General features: G+C 41.1%; 1 non-coding gene across 1 annotated transcript; it reads left to right on the plus strand.

The window, feature by feature from the left end:
- The first annotated feature begins 5,788 nt into the window (after positions 1 to 5,788).
- On the plus strand, positions 5,789 to 5,895 carry LOC133833763 (small nucleolar RNA R71). The gene has a single exon (XR_009893125.1). It is a non-coding gene; the product is annotated as a small nucleolar RNA R71 (small nucleolar RNA).
- Positions 5,896 to 18,675: the final 12,780 nt, after the last annotated feature.

The following is an 18,675-nucleotide window of genomic DNA, read 5'->3' on the forward strand; positions in this document are numbered from 1 at the left end:
TGTTGTGGCTTTGCCACGTGGCAACGATGGAGAGAGGAAGAGGAAGCGGGTTGGGCTTCTTCTCTGGGCTTTTCTACTTAAAAAATGCCAAATTTTCTATTATCTTTTCAACTTTACATAATTCTTTCTCCATTTGTTTTTTATTGATGCCCAAATGCAATTTTTTACTCAAATTTAAACACAAAATAAATTAAAATTAATATTTTCAATCATAAAATAAATCATATTAATTCTATGAAGATATTAATTAAAACTTAATTTATTTTGAACTTTAAAACTAATAAATTGATATTTTTTAGAACTAATCACAACCCCCAACCAGCTTATTGCTAGTCCCTAGCAATTACAGCATAGAAGAAAATTATAAATTTGAATAATCAAGTCAAACCAAGCAAAATCTTCTAAGCATTTTCAATATATCAGCAATAAATCAGAAATTACTGTCTAAGCTACTTCAGTTGCAATTCCAGAGTCATGTGTGTGTGTACCAAACCAAATTCATTTTTATTGCAAGTTATAACACAAATAGTATTGAAATATTTCAAAAGTATAAATGTCTCAACTCCAAATTCCTCATGGGTATTGAAAGTATTTTTATGGGAAGGATAACACTCTTGGAGTTTGAAATGTAACAATTAATGCTCAACTTGAGAGAAGGTAAACTTTTTAGGACAAACAATTTGAACAAGTATTAATCACAATATATGCATATCAACTTATTGGAATTCAAATGACAAACAACCATTGGGATATACAAGAGAAAACTTATTGAATATAGAGTCAACTAACTAGAAATAATAAATAAGAAAATGAAACTATTATTAATAATAATATTTTTTTATAAATTCTTTTTTTTTATAATTTTTTTTCTATTCATGAATACAATTACACAAAACAAAAAAATACTAATAGAAAGATTTTTTTAAAAATAGGATTACAAAATAATAAAGGAAAGTGTTGCTCTTGTTCTTGTTCTTTTTTTTCTTCATTTTTCATTTTTTTTTTGTATTTTGTTTTTCTTCTTTTCTTTTTTTCTCTTTTTTATTTATTTTTTTCTTCTTCTTTATTATTTTTTTGACAAGAGGCAACACAAAAATAAAAGGAAATTACAAATAAAATAAAATAAATAGAACACAAATTTAAAATTTATTACAAAGGCTCATTCTTTTATGGAAATTATCCCTCTAGTAAATGTCATGTTTTAAATTAAAAAAAATGTGACTTTACCAACTCAAATGATCAATATAAACTCAAAAAGTTATTTTCTCAACTCTCACAACTTGCCAAGAAATGAAAAACTTTAAACTTGAAAATTTTCTCAACTATTTGTGTTAACAACCGTTTTACCACATGTTTGGAAAGTGCACAAAAGAACTATGTAAATCACTTCTTAATAACTAAACATAGTAAAAACTGACTCAAACCAACAAGGTGTACTCATGCTCGGATAGTTTTGAGAAAATTTGACTTAAAAATTCAACAAGACAATAAGATTCTCCAAATGAATGCTAATAAATGCGCACTGCCCCCAACCAAAAAACAAACAGTGTCCTCAATGTCAAAATGAATACTCAATGAATAATATAAGGAAAGAGAACACATGGATGATGATAATGTCCATGAGGCGAGAGCGGAAATAACCTGATAACAATACCCCAAAACAAACAAAAGACAAAAATGAAAAACACACAAAAATAAAAGAAATACAGAAAAATAAAAATAAAGGAAAACAAACAAACCATTCATAATTCAGAGTGTATAAATGGGGCATTAAGGACCTCTTCAACGTGACTCGCACTCTCAATGTAATGCTTCAGTCTTTGGCCATTGGCTCTAAAAATTCTCCCATCGGTTGGGTCTTCGACCTCAATAGAACCGTTGGGAAATACTCGTTTCACCACAAAAGGACCTGTCCATTGAGATCGCAATTTACCGGGGTGCAAGTGTAAATGAGAATCATACAGATGCACTTTCTGATTTGGCTCAAAGTGTTTTCGCATGATCAGTTTATCGTGAGTGACTTCCAACTTCGCTTTATAGATCCTAGAATTGTCATATGCATCGTTTCTTAACTCCTCAATTTTAGATAATTGGAGTTTGTGATTGATACCTGCAACATTAAGATCAAAGTTGAGGGCTTTGATAGCCCAATAAGCTTTATGCTTGAGTTTGACAGGTAAATGACAGGCTTTTCTAAAGAAAAGACGATAGGGAGACATTCCAAGAGGGGATTTGAAAGTAGTGTGGTATGCCCAAAGAGCGTCTAGAAGACGTGTAGACCAATCTTTGCGGTCAGGATTTACTGTCTTTTCCAGAATGTGTTTTATCTCTCTATTGTCTAACTCAGCTTGCCCATTGGTCTGTGGATTATACGCATTTGTAATTTTATGAAGTACACCGTACTTACGCATAAGAGCCTCAAAGGATCTGTTGCAAAAATGAGTGCCTTAATAACTGATGATAGTGCGAGGAGTACCGAACCTTGATAACACATTTTCTTTCAAGAATTTAACAACTGTAGTGTTATCATTGGTTCGACAGGGTACAACCTCAACCCATTTTGAAACATAATCTACAACTAATATAATGTAAAGGTAGCCAAAAGAAGGTGGAAATGGTCCCATAAAATCTATCCCCCAACAATGAAATAGTTCGATAACAAGAATTGGGTTCAAGGGCATCATGTGCCGATCGGACAAGGAACCTAAATTTTAGCACCTTATACACGAATGACAGAAATCATTGGTGTCTTTAAATAAAGTGGGCCAGTAAAGACCATGTTGTAAGATTTTTGAAGTGGTTTTCTTCATAGAAAAGTGACCACCACAAGCATCATTGTGGAAAAAATTCAGCACAATAGACACCTCATCATCGTGGATGAATCTTCGCATGATTTGGTCAGGGCAATACATGAATAAGTATGGGTCATCCCAAAAGAAATTGCGCACCTCGACCAGAAATTTGCATTTATCTTGCGAACTCCACTCAGAAGGAAGTTCACCTGTTACTAAGTAGTTAACAATGTGTGCATACCATGGTAGCTTAGTAACATAAAGCAGTTTCTCATCGAGGAAATCATCTTGAATAGGTGGACCATTAGCGGAAATATTGAATTCAAGTCGGGACAAGTGGTCCACGATAACATTTTCAACACTTTTCTTGTCTTTGATCGTTATATCAAATTCTTGCAAGAGAATGATCCACATTATTAATCATGCCTTAGCATCCTTTTTGGAAAGGGAATAGTTAAGGGTAGAGTGATCTGTGAAGCAATAAGATAAGCTTGAAAAATTTTCAAGAGCAAAGACCATTGCAAGCAACTCTTTTTTAGTAGTGGAATAGTTTATTTGAGCACTATTGAGAGTTTGGGTTGCATAATAGACAACAAAGGGTTTCCCCTCCCTTCATTTTCCTAACACAACTCCCACATCAAAGTTGCTAGCATCACACATAATTTTGAAAGGAATACTCCAATCGGGTTATTGAATGATGAGAGCTGAAGTGAGTGAGGTTACAATTGTTCAAAACGAATCCTCACACTTTGGTGTCCACTCAAAGGTGACATCCTTGGCTAGGAGGTTGCATAATGGACAAGAAATCATTGAAAAGTTTTGTATGAACCTCCGATAAAAACCAGCATGACCAAGGAATGACCTAATGTCTTTGACAATCTTAGGGGTAGGCAATTTCGAGATAAAGTCAATTTGATCAATCTCAATCCCTTTTTCAGAAACAATGTGCCCTAAGACTATGCCAGAAGATACCACGAAATGGAACTTCTTCCAATTAAGCATAAGGCCTTTCTCAATGCATTTTTTTAAAATGGCTTCAATGTTGAAAAGGCAAGTATCAAAAGATTTTCCAAAGATGATTAAATCATCCATGAATACTTCCATAGATTTTTCAATCATCTCACTGAAGATACTCATCATGTATCTTTGGAAAGTAGCTGGTGCATTACACAACCCAAAAGGCATACGCCAAAAAGCTAAGTGCCAAAAGGACAAATGAAAGTGGTCTTATCATGATTCTCTAATGCAATCTCGATTTGATAATAGCTTGAGTGGCCATCAAGAAAGCAATAGAAAGGATGACCAACTGCACACTCAAGAATTTGATCAATGAATGGGAGCGAAAAATGGTCTTTGCGGGAGGCGGCATTTAATTTTTATAATCAATGCACATGCGCCTTCTCGTCACAATCCTTGTGGGGATAAGGGACCCTTTTTAATTTTGAACAATGGTGACACCCAATTTCTTGGGTACTACCTGAGTGGGACTAACCCATTTGCTGTCGACCACTAGATAAATGATACCTACGTTTAGAAATTTTAGAACTTCATTTTTTCACAACTTCTTCTATTGTGTGGTTAAGTCTCCTTTGAGGATCCCTTTGAGGGATAGCCTCGTCCTTCAGATTGATTCAATGGGAGCAAATTAAAGGGCTGATACCTTTGATATCAGTAAGCATCCAATCTATCACAGATTTATGCATTCGCAGTAGCTCAAGTAACTACAACTCTTGAGAATTTTGAAGGTTCGATGAGATGATTACTGGGAAGTTTTTACTGTCTCCCAGGAAGACATGTTTTAAATCCTTAGGTAGTTGGGTCAATTGAACAATTGTAACCTCTTCTGCTAAAGTTTTTGGTTGTGCCCTCTCACGAGGTAGCTCTTCAAAACGAGGCTTCCAAAATTTTGTCCCTCTGTGCTGTGAGTCTTTATGACAAGAAATCGCAAGAGAGGACTCAACAAGGTCACAACTTTTGTACTCAGACAGAAGGAGGAGTTCATCAAGATTATCAAAATTTCTTCGCAATTAAATCTCCTCGGGAATCAAAGTGTCAATCATAAGAGTTTGGTAACACTCATCATCCTCTCAGGGTTGTTTTCCAATGTGGAAAATATATACTTCCAGCGTCATATTTCCAAAAGAAATCTTCTTTAGACCATTCTGACAATTGATTAAAACATTTTCAGTAGCAAGGAATGGTCTTCTAAGGGTAATAATAATTTTTGACTCCATCTTAACCATAGATTGCAAAGGAATTTTTCCTTTTTCAGAAATAGCCAAGGATCCAGTCATTTTTGAAAATTGACTTTTCATTTCCTTGATTTCCTCCATCATTTGGTGATTTAGTTTTGATTATTCCTCTATGAGTGTATGAAGGGTATTCTCAAGAGAATTCCTTTGTGGGTGAGCATTGTATTGAGGCGCAGAAAATGTTTTCGGTGGTTGAGCTTGATGCTCGTTTCTCCATTGGTTTCCAGACGATTGAGCTTGGTTGGAATCTCTTCAATGAAAATCGAGTGGTTTCATAAGACCAGGGTTGTACGTATGAGAGAATGGCTTGTTATATGCCCCTAAGTCATTGCATTTCTCCTCATAAACCCCCTTCATTTCATTTGAACCTAAGCAGTCCTTAGCTAAATGCTCAATCCCTACACAAACAAAACAAGGTTCTTGTGGTTCCTCTTGAGCAATCATGTGCAATTTTTGGCCACTTTTCGTCATTAAGACCTCAAACTACTTTTTCAAGGCTTCGAGTTGGGCCTTAACACTATCCTTTTCTCGAAGTTGATAGATCCCAATTGGTTTGTGTCAGTTGGTTCTATCAGTAGCACTTGGACTAGTCCAGGTGTGAGATTTTTTGCAGTTTCTTCGAGATATTTAAGAGCATTGTCTAATTCTTTTTCAAGGAATTCACCATTGCATAACATTTTTAAAAATTTGCGTTCACGACTTGTGAGACCTTCATAGAAGTAACTGACCAAACGCCAGTTCTCATAGCCATGGTGAGGGCACTAATTTAACAGATCTTTGAATCTTTCTCAGACTTGATGGAACGTTTCATTGTATTTTTGGGAAAATATGGAAATATGTTGTTTTAGAGTGTTGGTCTTATGGATAGGGAAGTGTTTCAATAAGAAATATTTGGTCATTTCTTCACATGTTCTAATAGACCTAGGTCTCAAAGAGTATAACCAGCTTTTGGCTTTGTCCTTCAAGGAGAAGGGGAAGAATTTTAGTCGCACAGAATCAACATTTTTAGCTCGATTATAGAACGTGGCTACTACCTCCTCAAATTCTCTAATATGCACGTATGAGCTTTTGTTTTCCATTCCATGAAATGTGGGCAAGAGTTGAATCATGCCAGGTTTAAAGTCTAATGCGGGCATATTAGGAGGGAATATAATGCATGAAGGTGTGGAAATGCGAGTAGGATGGAGGTAGTCATTGAGAGCCCCTGGTTGGATTTCATCATTGTGAGCCATTGAAAATTGATTATTACCAACTAAGGTGTGTGGAGAAGCAGGAATGGTGGAAGGGGTTTCGGAAGGAGTAGTGGATGAATTGGAAGAAGTTTCACTAGAAGTTTCGCGATGATTCATCCACTCTCAGAAATGAGAATTAAATTTATTTTATGTTTTTATTTTTTGATTTTTTTGGGTAGGTAACTGTTTACCCAAAAATGACTCCTGATGATGTGGCAAGAACTTATTACACGTGGTTGGCACGTGACAGCGTCAAAGTGAAGAGGTGCTGTTCGCCTATCGACCAGCTCCATGTTGCTTCATCAGATCTCGCGATTAGATGCGACCAGCCTGGTTGCATGCTTTGGTTTATTTCCTTTAAAGATATGTAATCTTGTAATAACTACATTTATTATTTTCTCTTTATTGCCATGATACGCTGATATTAAGGATAATTAAGGCCCATTGGCCCATGTAACCCCCTTGAGCCTATAAATATGAATGAGAGGGCTCAAGGAAGGGACTTTTGAACCTTTTTTCTGAATACTCATAGAGAGAGCATAGGGCGATTATCCACCAAAAAGTTGTAATTCTCATAAGGCTTGTGAAACTCAAGAATCCTAGTTCTTTGATCATGACATTGGGATTCAACATCAATAATATTACTAAGTGGACGTAGGTTATTACCACATAGTAGGGGTTGAACCACTATAAATCATTTGTGTCATTTCTTTACCATTTGATTCCATTCCTGATTGCTTTCTTATTTCTTTGTCGTTATTCTGACTCCGTGTCGTTGGCCAAATCAAGGGTCAACATTTCTGGTGCTTTCATTGAGAGTTTGATCAAGAAGCTTTAAGAAAATGAAATGGAAAAGACATTTAAGAGAGCTGGACAGACCGCTGGCGCTGCATCATCTCAACTTCCTCCTCCAAATATGGCTGAGAATGAACCACATTTGGAAATCGAAGAGGAGGAATTAGATTCGGAGATGCTAAGGGCAACACTGGGAAGTTGCAGTACGAGTTTGCCAATTTGAAGGCCAATCAGGAGAATGCAACGGAGACCATGGCACTGCAGCAAAGGGAGATTGAGCATCGGCGCTAGGAGCTGAATGAGCGGCAGGCGGACATGGACCGTTGGCAGAGGGATGCCACGGCCGCTCTTGAAGCAGCCATTCAATTGGCTCGAGGGCAGGCTGTGCCAGCCTCTCAACCGGATCAGCCACCGAGTGCGCCACCACAGCAGGCTCCCAATCCAAGTCCTCCGGTCCAGCCAGCAAGCCCTCAAAGGTTGGAGCAGCCACCTCTGGCTCATGATGATGTCCCAATTCGGGATCCTGAGTAGTAGTCTCCATCTCAAGCTGGTCGAGGCATTCCGTAGTGCCAGAGGCAGAATAGGGCCGGGCAGTCGCCCCGCAGCCCTAGACACCCAGGGGATGAAGAGCCAAATCCACCGAGCAAGAGATAGCGTCCTTTTGCCAACAGAAGGCACAACGAGTCAGGCTATGCGGTTAGGGGCCCCCCACGGCATAATAATGCACGGGGGCCCCACGACCAGCGCAGGCCTCCCTCTGATGCTCGGGAGATGCCAGCCCGAGGAGGAAACAACGTGAACAACCCATCGCGCCATAGCCAGCCATAGTTTATAGACAGCCATGATTATAATGAGGTCAATTCTGGCAGAGGGAATGTTTGTCGGAGGAATGAGGAAACAGGTGGAGACAGAAACCCCCCACCTAGAGAAAATCGGCCGGTGAGTCATAATGCTGGGGGGCAACCCCAACAAAATAACGTCTTTGATCGGATAGGAGTTAGCGAGCAGAGGTGCAGGGATGATGATTTGAGGGACGTGCTCAACGACCGTTGCGAGAGGCATGATGAATATGCTCCTCCAACACCGGTCGCCCCAGCGATCCCAGATGCGGTTCAGGCACAAATTGATGCTCTGAACCAAGCATTACAGCAGCTGGTCGGGAGTCGAACATCCCACATAAAGTACGACCGGAGGAGAGGCACTTCATTTGTGTAAAGGATTATTGTGGCAAACCCAGCAAATTCAAAATGCCAGTACTGCCAAACTTTGATGGGTACGGAGACCTAGTATCTCATGTCAACAAATTTAAGATACAAATGGATATTCAAAAGGTGTCGGATGATGCCCGCTGCAGGATCTTCCCCGCCACACTATCTGACACCGCTAAGGAGTTGTTCTTTAAATTCCCTCCTGCTAGTATAGTATCCTGAGAGATATTCGTGAAGGAATTTTATGGAAAATTTTATGCGGGTTGCATACACCCTAATGAGGCCAACCAGCTGGTCGAGATATGCCAAAAGGAGGGAAAGCCCTTAAAGGAGTATGTCTAGCGCATTCTGCGAGCAGCAGTTGGAGCCAAAACAATAGGCGACGAGGGAAAGATGATGGCCCTAATTGCTGGGGTCAGACGCCATTCTCCCCTCTGGAACAGCCTAAGAAAGAACAGGGTAAATAGTACCCAGGAGTTGTTGGATCGAGCTGATCGATACATCAAGCTCGAGGACGCGATTGCCAACGAGGGGAAATCGCCTACAAAATATAAGGGACCAAAATAAAAACCCACCAAGGCTGCCAAAAAGTCGGATAAACCCAATGGCAACGGTAAAGGCAACGGGAATGGAAATGGCAGAAATGGTGGGAAAAGGGTGGGCAATGAGCCGTCAACGTCTGACAATAAACGCCCCAAAGGCAATAGATATGAGCTGAGATTCACCAACTATACGGCCCTTGTCGAAAGTCGAGTAGAGGTCTACCAGGTGACCAGCTCTAATGTTCCTTATAAGTGACCCACACCTATAAGGAAGGATATCTCCAAAAGAGATACAACAAAATTCTGTCGTTTTCACAATGACTACGGACATGACACCAATGAGTGAAACCAGTTGAAGGATGAAATTGAGTTCCTGATCAGGCAAGGACATCTAAGGAGATATGTGCGAGCCGCATGAGGGTCTCAACGAGAGACTCAAGGTGGCAATGAGCAAGCGCTTGCACGCCAACGCTCACCACTTTTACAGCTAGCTCCTGTGGCAGGTACGTTAATCTCACCATCTATGGTGGCCCACACCTTGCAGGGGACAGTGGGAAGGCAAGGGAGCGATACGCTTGAACCCTACGCCAAGACCAGGATATCGAGATGATGAGTGTGGAGGATCGAGCACCAAAGAAGGCTCGAACAGATGAGGAATTGATAACCTTCTCTAAGGATGATGCCCAACATGTACGATTCCCACACTCTGATCCGCTGGTCGTTGATGTTCAAATCGCCAACATGATGGTTAAGAGGGTGTTGGTTGACACAGGAAGCTCAATCAACATCTTATACAAGTCTTCACTGGAAAGAATGAAATTGTTCGTCAAGGACCTGGAGCCATGCAACCAAACCATTTATGGTTTTTCTGGCGAAGGGCTCTCCCCAACTGGGTCGATTAGACTCCCAATTACGACAGGAACTGCACCTGCAAACAGGACATTACTCACTACTTTCATAGTAGTTGATTATCCTTCAGCATATAATGCTGTAATTGGGAGGCCAATTCTGGTCGACCTGCGAGCCGTTACCTCGATATGGCACCTTGCCATGAAATTCCCAATCGACGCAGGGATAGGATATGTGTTGGGAAATCAGCTAGAAGCGAGGGAGTGCTACAAGACCTCAATATCTAAGGCGAAGAAAGGTGTATCGAGGGAAGTTATCAAAAAAGATTTGGAAATATCAATTGATGTACAAGCCCAATCAGGTGATGATGTCACCAAATAGGGCGTTGCCCAAAGTGAGGATAGAGATTTAGATCCTCGCTTTGGGGATTTTGATGAAGAGATAGGACCCATCGAGGACCTTGAGGAGGTCTAGCTCGATGAAGAAAATCTGACCAGGGTTGTGAAAGTCGATAAAAACTTAGAGACAACAACGAAGCAAGCACTGGTGGAATTTTTGAGGAAAAACCAGGAAGTCTTTGCCTGGTCGTAGAAAGACATGGTTGGAATAGACCCTGCAGTCATTAGCCATGTCCTGAACATAGACAAGAGTTTTCCACCAGTACAACAGAAAAGGAGGCTGCTCGACAAAGATAGATCAAAGGCTCTAAAGGAAGAAGTCAAGAAGCTGAAGGAGAATGGATTCATCAGGGTTGTGTTTTATCCATCATGGGTCTCTAATTCCGTGCTTGTTCCCAAGCCGAATGGCAAGTGGCGAACATGCGTGGATTTCATAGACCTTAATAAAGCCTGCCCTAAAGATTGTTTCCCACTCCCTAGAATCGACCAAATGGTTGATGCTACTGCAGGGCACGAGATTCTCTCATTCATGGATGCATGCTCTGGATATAATCAGATCAGTATGCATCCTCCTGATGAGGATCACACTAGCTTTCAGACTGATACAGGGATTTACTGTTACAAAGTAATGCCATTCGGTTTGAAAAATGCTGGTGTGACTTACCAGCGACTGATCAACCACATGTTTAAGGAGCTAATTGGCACAACATGGAAGTATATGTCGATGACATGCTGGTTAAGTCAAAGAAGGCAGAAGGGCATATAAGGGACTTGCAAGAATGCTTCAACGTCTTGAACAAATATCAGATGAAGCTGAATCCCCTCAAGTGCTCCTTTGGAGTAGGATCAGGGAAGTTCTTGGGATTTATAGTAAACTCACAAAGAATTGAGGCCAATCCCGAGAAGATCAAAGCCCTGGTCGATATGAAATCGCTAACGAAGATCAAGGATGTTCAAAGCTTGACCAGAAGAATTGCTGCTCTCAGTAGTTTTATTTCCAAGTCTACGGACAAATGCGTCCCATTTTTTAATCTACTCAGAGGCAACAAGAAATTCTAATGGACGGAGGAGTGCGAACAGGCTTTTCAAGCTTTGAAGACGCACATGTTGCAACCACCGATTCTGTCAAAGCCGGTTGATAAAGAAACTTTGTTCATCTACTTGGCGATCACAGAATACGCTACTAGTTCTGTCCTAGTAAGAGAAGAAGGAGGCGTGCAAAAGGCTATTTATTATGTAAGCAAGAGGCTAATAGGAGTGGAGCTGCGGTATCCACATATTGAAAAATTAGCCTATTGCTTGATCTTAGCCTCCAGGAAGCTGTGACCCTACTTCCAAGCTCACCCAATCACAGTTTTGACCGACCGGCCTCTACGGCAAGTTCTGCAAAAGCTAGAAGCCGCGGGCAGATTGTTGAAATGGGCGGTCAAACTTGGGCAGTTTGATATTTTTTACTTGCTTACTTGCCACGAGTAGCGATAAAAGGACAGGCTCTGGCCGATTTCGTCGCAGAACCTCACTGGTCGTCCAGATAGCGAGCAAGAAGAAGCGCCTGAAGAGCCTGAGCCTCAAATCCAAACTTCTCATGGAAGTTGTTCACAGATGGTTCTTCTAATGAGCACCACGCAGGAGCAGGAGTGATTTTGATAATGCCTGAGGGGCATCAATTTCACTGCGCAATCAGATTTGACTTCACTGCTTCTAACAACGAAGCCGAGTATGAGGCACTACTCACAGGATTACGGTTAGCCAGAAGCATTCTCATAAAGTCACTTGAAATCTATAGTGACTCTCAGTTAGTAGTCAATCAGATCATTGGAGAGTACCAGGCCCGAGGTTTAAAAATGGTTGCTTACTTGAATAAAGCGAAGGATCTATTGGCACAGTTTGATAAGTACACTCTCTAGCAAGTACCTCGCGACCAAAGTTCAAATGCTGATGCTTTGGCCAAACTAGAAAGTGCCAAGGATGCTGACACTTTGAACATAGTGCCAGTTAAGCGAAAGCATCCAAGCAGAGGAGACATCTTTGGGGATCCAGGCGGCGGATACATGGATGACACCTTACATAGAGTACTTGATGCAAGGTGTGTTACCGATGGACAGAAACAAAGCTAGGACCCTTCAGCGGCAGGCTGCTAGGTATATCCCAGTCGATGGAATCTTGTACCGAAGGGGATACTCAATGCCACTCCTCAGGTGTATTTCGAAAGAGAAGGCCAAAGAATTGATGAAAGAGGTCCACGAAGGCTTTTGTACGGACCATGCTGGGGGGCAGAGTTTATCAAAAAAGATCCTAAGGAAAGGATACTTCTGCCCATCAATGAATGAAGACTCGATGGAATTTGTGCGGAGGTGTGACAAATGCCAAAGGTTCTCCAAAATTCCACGAGCAGCCCCTAAAGAGCTAAAATAGATGCAAAGTCTGTGGCTGTTCGCAGTCTAGGGTATAGATCTAATCGGATCTTTGCCCACAGGAAAGGGCGGCGTCAAGTACGTTGTAGTGGCCATCGATTACTTCACTAAATGGGCCGAAGCTGAGCCAGTCGCAACCATAACGACCAAGAAAGTGCTGGATTTTGTAGTAAAAAATATCGTGTGTCGCTATGGATTGCCAAGAAAAATTGTCTCAGACAACGACACCCAGTTTGATAGTGATCTGTTCATAGATTTTTGCGAGGGACATGGAATTATCAAGAGCTTTTCTTCAGTCACTTATCCTCAAGCAAATGGACAAGTCGAAGTAGTCAATAAAATGCTAAATGATACTCTGAAGAAAAGACTTGAGGAAGTGAAGGGGCCATGGCCAGAGCAATTGCCTGAAGTCCTTTGGTCGTACAGAACTTCCCATCAAACAGCAACAGGCCATACTCCCTTTTCCTTGGCCTATGGATATGAGGCTATGCTGCCTGTTGAGTTAGATCCACCATCGCATCGAAGAATAACGTACGATCAAGGCTCCAATAGCCAGCTATTGATGGAATCTCTAGATTTGGTCGATGAAAAGCGTGAGCAAGCCCAACTCCGAGTAGCAGCGTACCAGCAAAAGGTCACCCGGTATTTCAATTCTAAAGTACGCGAAAGGAAATTCAGTGTTGGGGACCTAGTACTTAGAAGGGTTTTTCTCAGCACCCGCGATCCGGCCACTGGAATACTCGGACCGTACCAAATTGAAGAAGTCCTTCAACCAGGCACCTATAAACTTGCTCACTTAAATGGAGTTCTCATTCCTCGCTATTGGAATGGAGAACACCTGTGCAATTACTGTCAATAAATAATTCTTCTTAAAGAATTGGCTTGTATTAATTTTACTTTTTACAAGTTATGAAAAATGGTTGGTCATTTTATGTGACTGATCGCTTATAAGTGTAAGACCATTTTGTTGATCACTCGTACATACATGTTTTGTCCATTTATTACGAGAAATAAAAGGGACTATGCGTAGCCAGTCATTCTTGCCAACTATTGTATTTATTACAAGTGTTTGCTCATTACGTGTGTTATTTTGCTGTATTGTCATTTTTACAAGTCTTTATTCCAAGAAAAAATGTTCGAACAGGTTTCTGTCAAGGCAAGTGACCGAGGACCTAAAGCTCCTCAATCATTTGGGGGGCATATAAGGCATCTAGTAGGCAAAGCATATCGAAAGGTATGTAAACACATGAGCAAAATAAGTGAAAGCATGCTACAGTACTTAGAGTATTTTTCAAAATTTTGTATTTTGTTAAATCAAACCAAAGTACTATGCTAAGTTTGGTCATGCGAACAGATGTTATAATATAATGCAAGTATTATAATATCAAAAAGGAAACCTTTTACACCGCGAGCAGTTACTGCTCGGATGTAATTGTCTGATTAAAAGTAAAAGCTGCCCATTCAACAATAAAAATAATTGTTTTAAAGTACAGAGAAATAATAAAAAACAAAAAATATAAAAACATTATAATCAAGAGGTAGGAGAGTCTTGTGGATTTTCCTGGTCGACTGCAGCTTCGGCTTCATTGTCCGCGCCTTCGACGCCGATGGCCAAAGAGATTTCAGGCGAGGATGGGGTCTTCGCTCTTTCTTCCTCCTCCATGCGAGCAACGCACCGGGCTATTTCAGTCTGCCTCATGCGCTCGGGAAGATAGCTGAAATCGGCCCCTTGGTTATGTTTCCAGAATTCATTGAAACACTTGGACATGGCGCCCTTGTACCTCTCCAGATTACTGGCGTTAGCTTTTTCGAGATCATTGATCCAAGCCTCCAACTTCTTAGCCTCCTGCCTGCTCTCGATCAGGTCTGCCTCGAGCTTTTTGGCTTCACAAAAATTGATGAGGTGAGACTCTTTGTACTTCTCCTTTGACTCGAGAGCTTTGTCCAGAGCATCCTGTTTTTCCTTCATCTCCTCAACCATTTTATTTTTCTCCTCGAGCAATGCCGCATTTGCCTTATGAGCCACCTCAAGCTGCTCGGCATATTTTGCTTCGCTGACCTTAAGCTCCTCAGTGTGCCGTTGCTCGGATGACTTGGATTGTTCAGTGATGACCCCCGAGTGGAGCCAGCTGGCAGTCACGATCAGCATTGCTTGTGATCAGAAAAAAAGTTAAAATGACTATTAGAGATAAAATTATTGTCTCAACAGGAATAGACAACTTACACTGGCAAGCTCGTTTAAAGCACAGTTCAAGATCTGGTCGACATCCATCGACTCTGTCCTGGCCATAGCTTCTCAGCTACGCTCGTGCCTCAAGATCCTTGTCATCCTGTCCTTGGCTGATCTTAGAGTGCGGCTCGATATGTCATCCCCTGGTTGAACAGGGGCTGCTGCCTGTGTCTGATCGACAGGAGCCGTTGGAGAAGGGTTCGACTCGACCGGTGCAGGCGAAGTTTGCTGCTCGAGAGGAGATGGAGGTGGTGTTGTATTTTTTGAAGGACCAGCTGCTGGAGGGTCCTCAGTGCAGGTTTTCTTGGTCGCAGGCTCTTTGCTGCACTCCCCGAGATGCCGCCTGCTCGCCTTCTTCTTGCTCGCAGGAGCATCAGGCGCACTGTAGTGATCGAACATCTCTTCGGATGGCATGTCTGCAAGAAGGAAAATACACACAGTTAGATAGTACAAATAAGTGAGTATGCTATGACAAAGAAGGAAAGAAAGGCAATTGTAAGTATACTACCCGAGCTATAATTACTGGTCGCTACATTAATTACTAAACTACTGCCACCTTCACTTACTACCTGGAAGAGATTTGAATCTAAGTTTGGAGTATACTTAAAGTTGCCGTCCCCGTCAAATAAGTTACAGGGAATTGGCAAACTATCTAAGAGCGAGAGATCAGTACCGTTCTCATCCGAAGACTCATCGATAGGTGCAAGGGATTAAGAAGCTTTCCTTTTTCCCTTTCCCGAAGGGGCAGGAGGAGCAGTCGCTCGTGGGGTGCTGGAGGGTTCCCTGATTGTCACTCCAGTTGGTCTCCTCCTTTGAGGTTGCGACACATCTGGGTGCTGCTCGGGAATTTCCTCTCGTGTGGCACTCCCCGCCGTTGACTCCCTCACATCCTGGTGAGGTGCTAGAAGCTTGACCAGTCTCAGGTTGGCTTCAGTGACCAGCTGTTTGACGCTCTTCTCTACATCAGTCATACTGGCCAAGAGTGCTGCTCGAACTTCCATTTCTAGAGTAGGAGCTGGTCACAACCATGGACATGAGATATACTAAATATCTAAGGGGAATGCAGATAAAATACAAGGAAAATAAACGACCAGGAGAGCAAAGATATTACCTCCTTGGGTGAAGGCTAGGTTATTGGCGACCATGTCGGTAGTAAAAAAGTATTCCAGGTGGTACTTCCCCACGTTGGAGATGAAGGTGGTCTTACTCAGAAAGGTGCAAGTTGTTTCCTGGTGGAAAAAATGAAAAAACCCCATATTTTCTTGGTTGGGGTTGGATTTGAGGTCGGACAGGTAGTTGACCTCGTGTGGCGTAGGAACAGGCCACTTTTTATGAATGTAAAGGATATAGAGTGCAGAAAGCAGTTTATACCCATTTGGGGTTATTTGGAAAGGAGCAACCCCAAAATAGTTGGCCACTCCTTGGAAAATAGGATGGAGAGGCAGGATCGCTCCTGCCTCAATATGAAACCGCGACCAGGTGTTGAAGGCGCCTCCAGGCAGGTTTACCCGCTGGTCTCTGGTGGGTTGGACTAAGGTTACCCCTGGAAGTCCATACTTCCTGATATAATTTTCTATCATCCTAACCGTGATTCTGCTAGGAGGAGCAACGTACCATTCGACGGCCAGTCGAAGGACGTTTCATCTCGACCGCTGGTCGAAGGAATTTCAGCCCGAGGAGCAGGCTGATTTGAAGAAGGGTTGGATGATTTCTTTTTCTGGGTTGTAGACTTTACTCGACCCATGTTTTGAGGTGGGGTCGAAGGATTACTTGGGGTGTTTTGAGAAAAACGGATTTCCGGAATTAGCCGTGACGGTTGTTCTTCGTCCTCGAGCAGTTGGGCCAGCAGATTATCGTCGATTGGCCTCTCACCTCCCCACTAATCTTGCATGAAAATCTGCGAACAGCAAAGGGGAGATGAGAATCTAATGGCCAGAAGGATCAAGATGTTTAAAAGTTGGAATAACATTGCTCGTGTATAAAGGTTAAGCTTTTATACAACCAGCAGTATTCTGAAAAAAAATACTATATTTCAAGCGAACAGTTTGGAAAATGGATTAAAAAGCAGAAGTGAAAAGTTTTTCAGGAAAAGCTTTTCGACTCGGGAAAAACCTAGTTTTTTCTACAAGCTTAGAAATCAAATTTTTACTTTGATTTCACGCCCTAAAGTTATAATCCTAACTACCCAACTACTTTGTCATCCCAGAAAAATGTTATTCTCCTACCAAATTTAGTGCAAATCAATATGCCCATTTACCCCCAAACAGTTTCTTTCAAGAACATTCAAGAACCCAGGATACAAAACAGATATAAAATAGATATTGTATGGCATTTCAACGACTGAAAAGGTCGATAAACTTACTTGGATAAAAGATTGAAGCGAGTTTCTGAGACACTAAGTCGGTTGGCTAGGAAGAAACTTTGTGGATCGTCGAGTTTGTCTGAGGTTTCTGAGTTTTCCACGCCTTGTTCTTCAGTGTTCTTGAAGTGAAAGTGAAAAGTAAAAATTGAAAAATGATCCTGAGGGATTATTTATATTGATCGTAGCATTGTAAAAGAGGTAATCATGGAATTAATTTTTTCAAAGCATGGGGAAACGCAATAGCCATCAGACAATTTTTTGGAAACTGAAAAGACATGATTGGTTGCCTTTTTTGAAAAGGCATGGGCGACTCTGACAGATTTGGTGGGGTACGCAAAGGGTCAGTTTCCTAAGTTTACTTTATGCTGGTCGCAGTAAAATAAACTTGGGGGCAAATGTTTACCCAAAAATGGCTCCTGATAACGTGGCAAAAACGTATTACACATGGTTGGCACGTGGCAGCGTCAGAGTGAAGAGGTGTTGTTCGCCTATCGACCAGCTCCTTTTTTCTTCATCAGATCTTGCGATTAGATGCGACCAGCCTGGTCGCATGCTTCAGTTTATTTCCTTTAAAGATATGTAATCTTGTAATAACTACATTTATTATTTTATCTTTATTGCCTTGATACGCTGATATTAAGGATAATTAAGGTTCATTGGCCCATGTAACCCCCATGAGCCTATAAATATGAATGAGAGGGCTCAAGGAAGGGACTTTTTAACCTTTTTTCTGAATACTCATAGAGAGAGCATAGGGTGATTATCCACCGAAAAGTTGTAATTCTCCTAAGGCTTGTGAAACTCAAGAACCCTATCTCTTTGATCACGGCATTGGGATTCAACATCAATAATATTACTAAGTGGACGTAGGTTATTACCACACAGTTTGGGCCGAACCACTATAAAACATTTGTGTCATTTCTTTACCATTTGATTCCATTCTTGATTGCTTTCTTATTTCTTTGGCGTTATTCTAACTCCGTCTCATTGGCCAAATCAAGGGTCAACATTAACCATTTGGTATCTTGTGTTTTTGTAAAGTATCGTTTTGGTACCATGTGTTTACAATAATGCTCATTTCGTACCTTATATTTTGAAATAGTACATATTTGGTACCCTGTATTTTAAAATCATACATATTTGATACCTTAAACTCAAATTTAATTAGTAAAAGTTTTCCATTTTAACCAAACTGCTCTTAATTATATGAGTTCTAAATTCAAATTTACTTTCTTAATTACATATAACTGATGACAGTTTGGTCATATTGATAAAATTTCATCTATCAAATCTGAGTCTAGGGTATTAAATATGTATGTTTTAAAATATAGGGTACCATATGGACATTATTGAAAAAAAAGTACCAAAATGATACTTTGCAAAAACACTTAGTACCAAATGAGTAAATTCATTTTTAAAAAAAAAAAAAAAACTTGTTCCCATGTAGATTTGGAGGTTTTGGGAAGATCTCCAACTTCTTACTAGAACTCCCCGAGGTTACTGAGTAAGTATGGACGAGCCGATTGGGAAGGTTGCCAAGGTATTGCTTTAGACCTACACTTGCCTTAGACAGAACTCCCCGAGGTTCCCAGGTAACTGTG

Source organism: Humulus lupulus, chromosome 4, assembly GCF_963169125.1.
Source record: "Humulus lupulus chromosome 4, drHumLupu1.1, whole genome shotgun sequence".
Classification (NCBI taxonomy): Eukaryota; Viridiplantae; Streptophyta; class Magnoliopsida; order Rosales; family Cannabaceae; genus Humulus; species Humulus lupulus.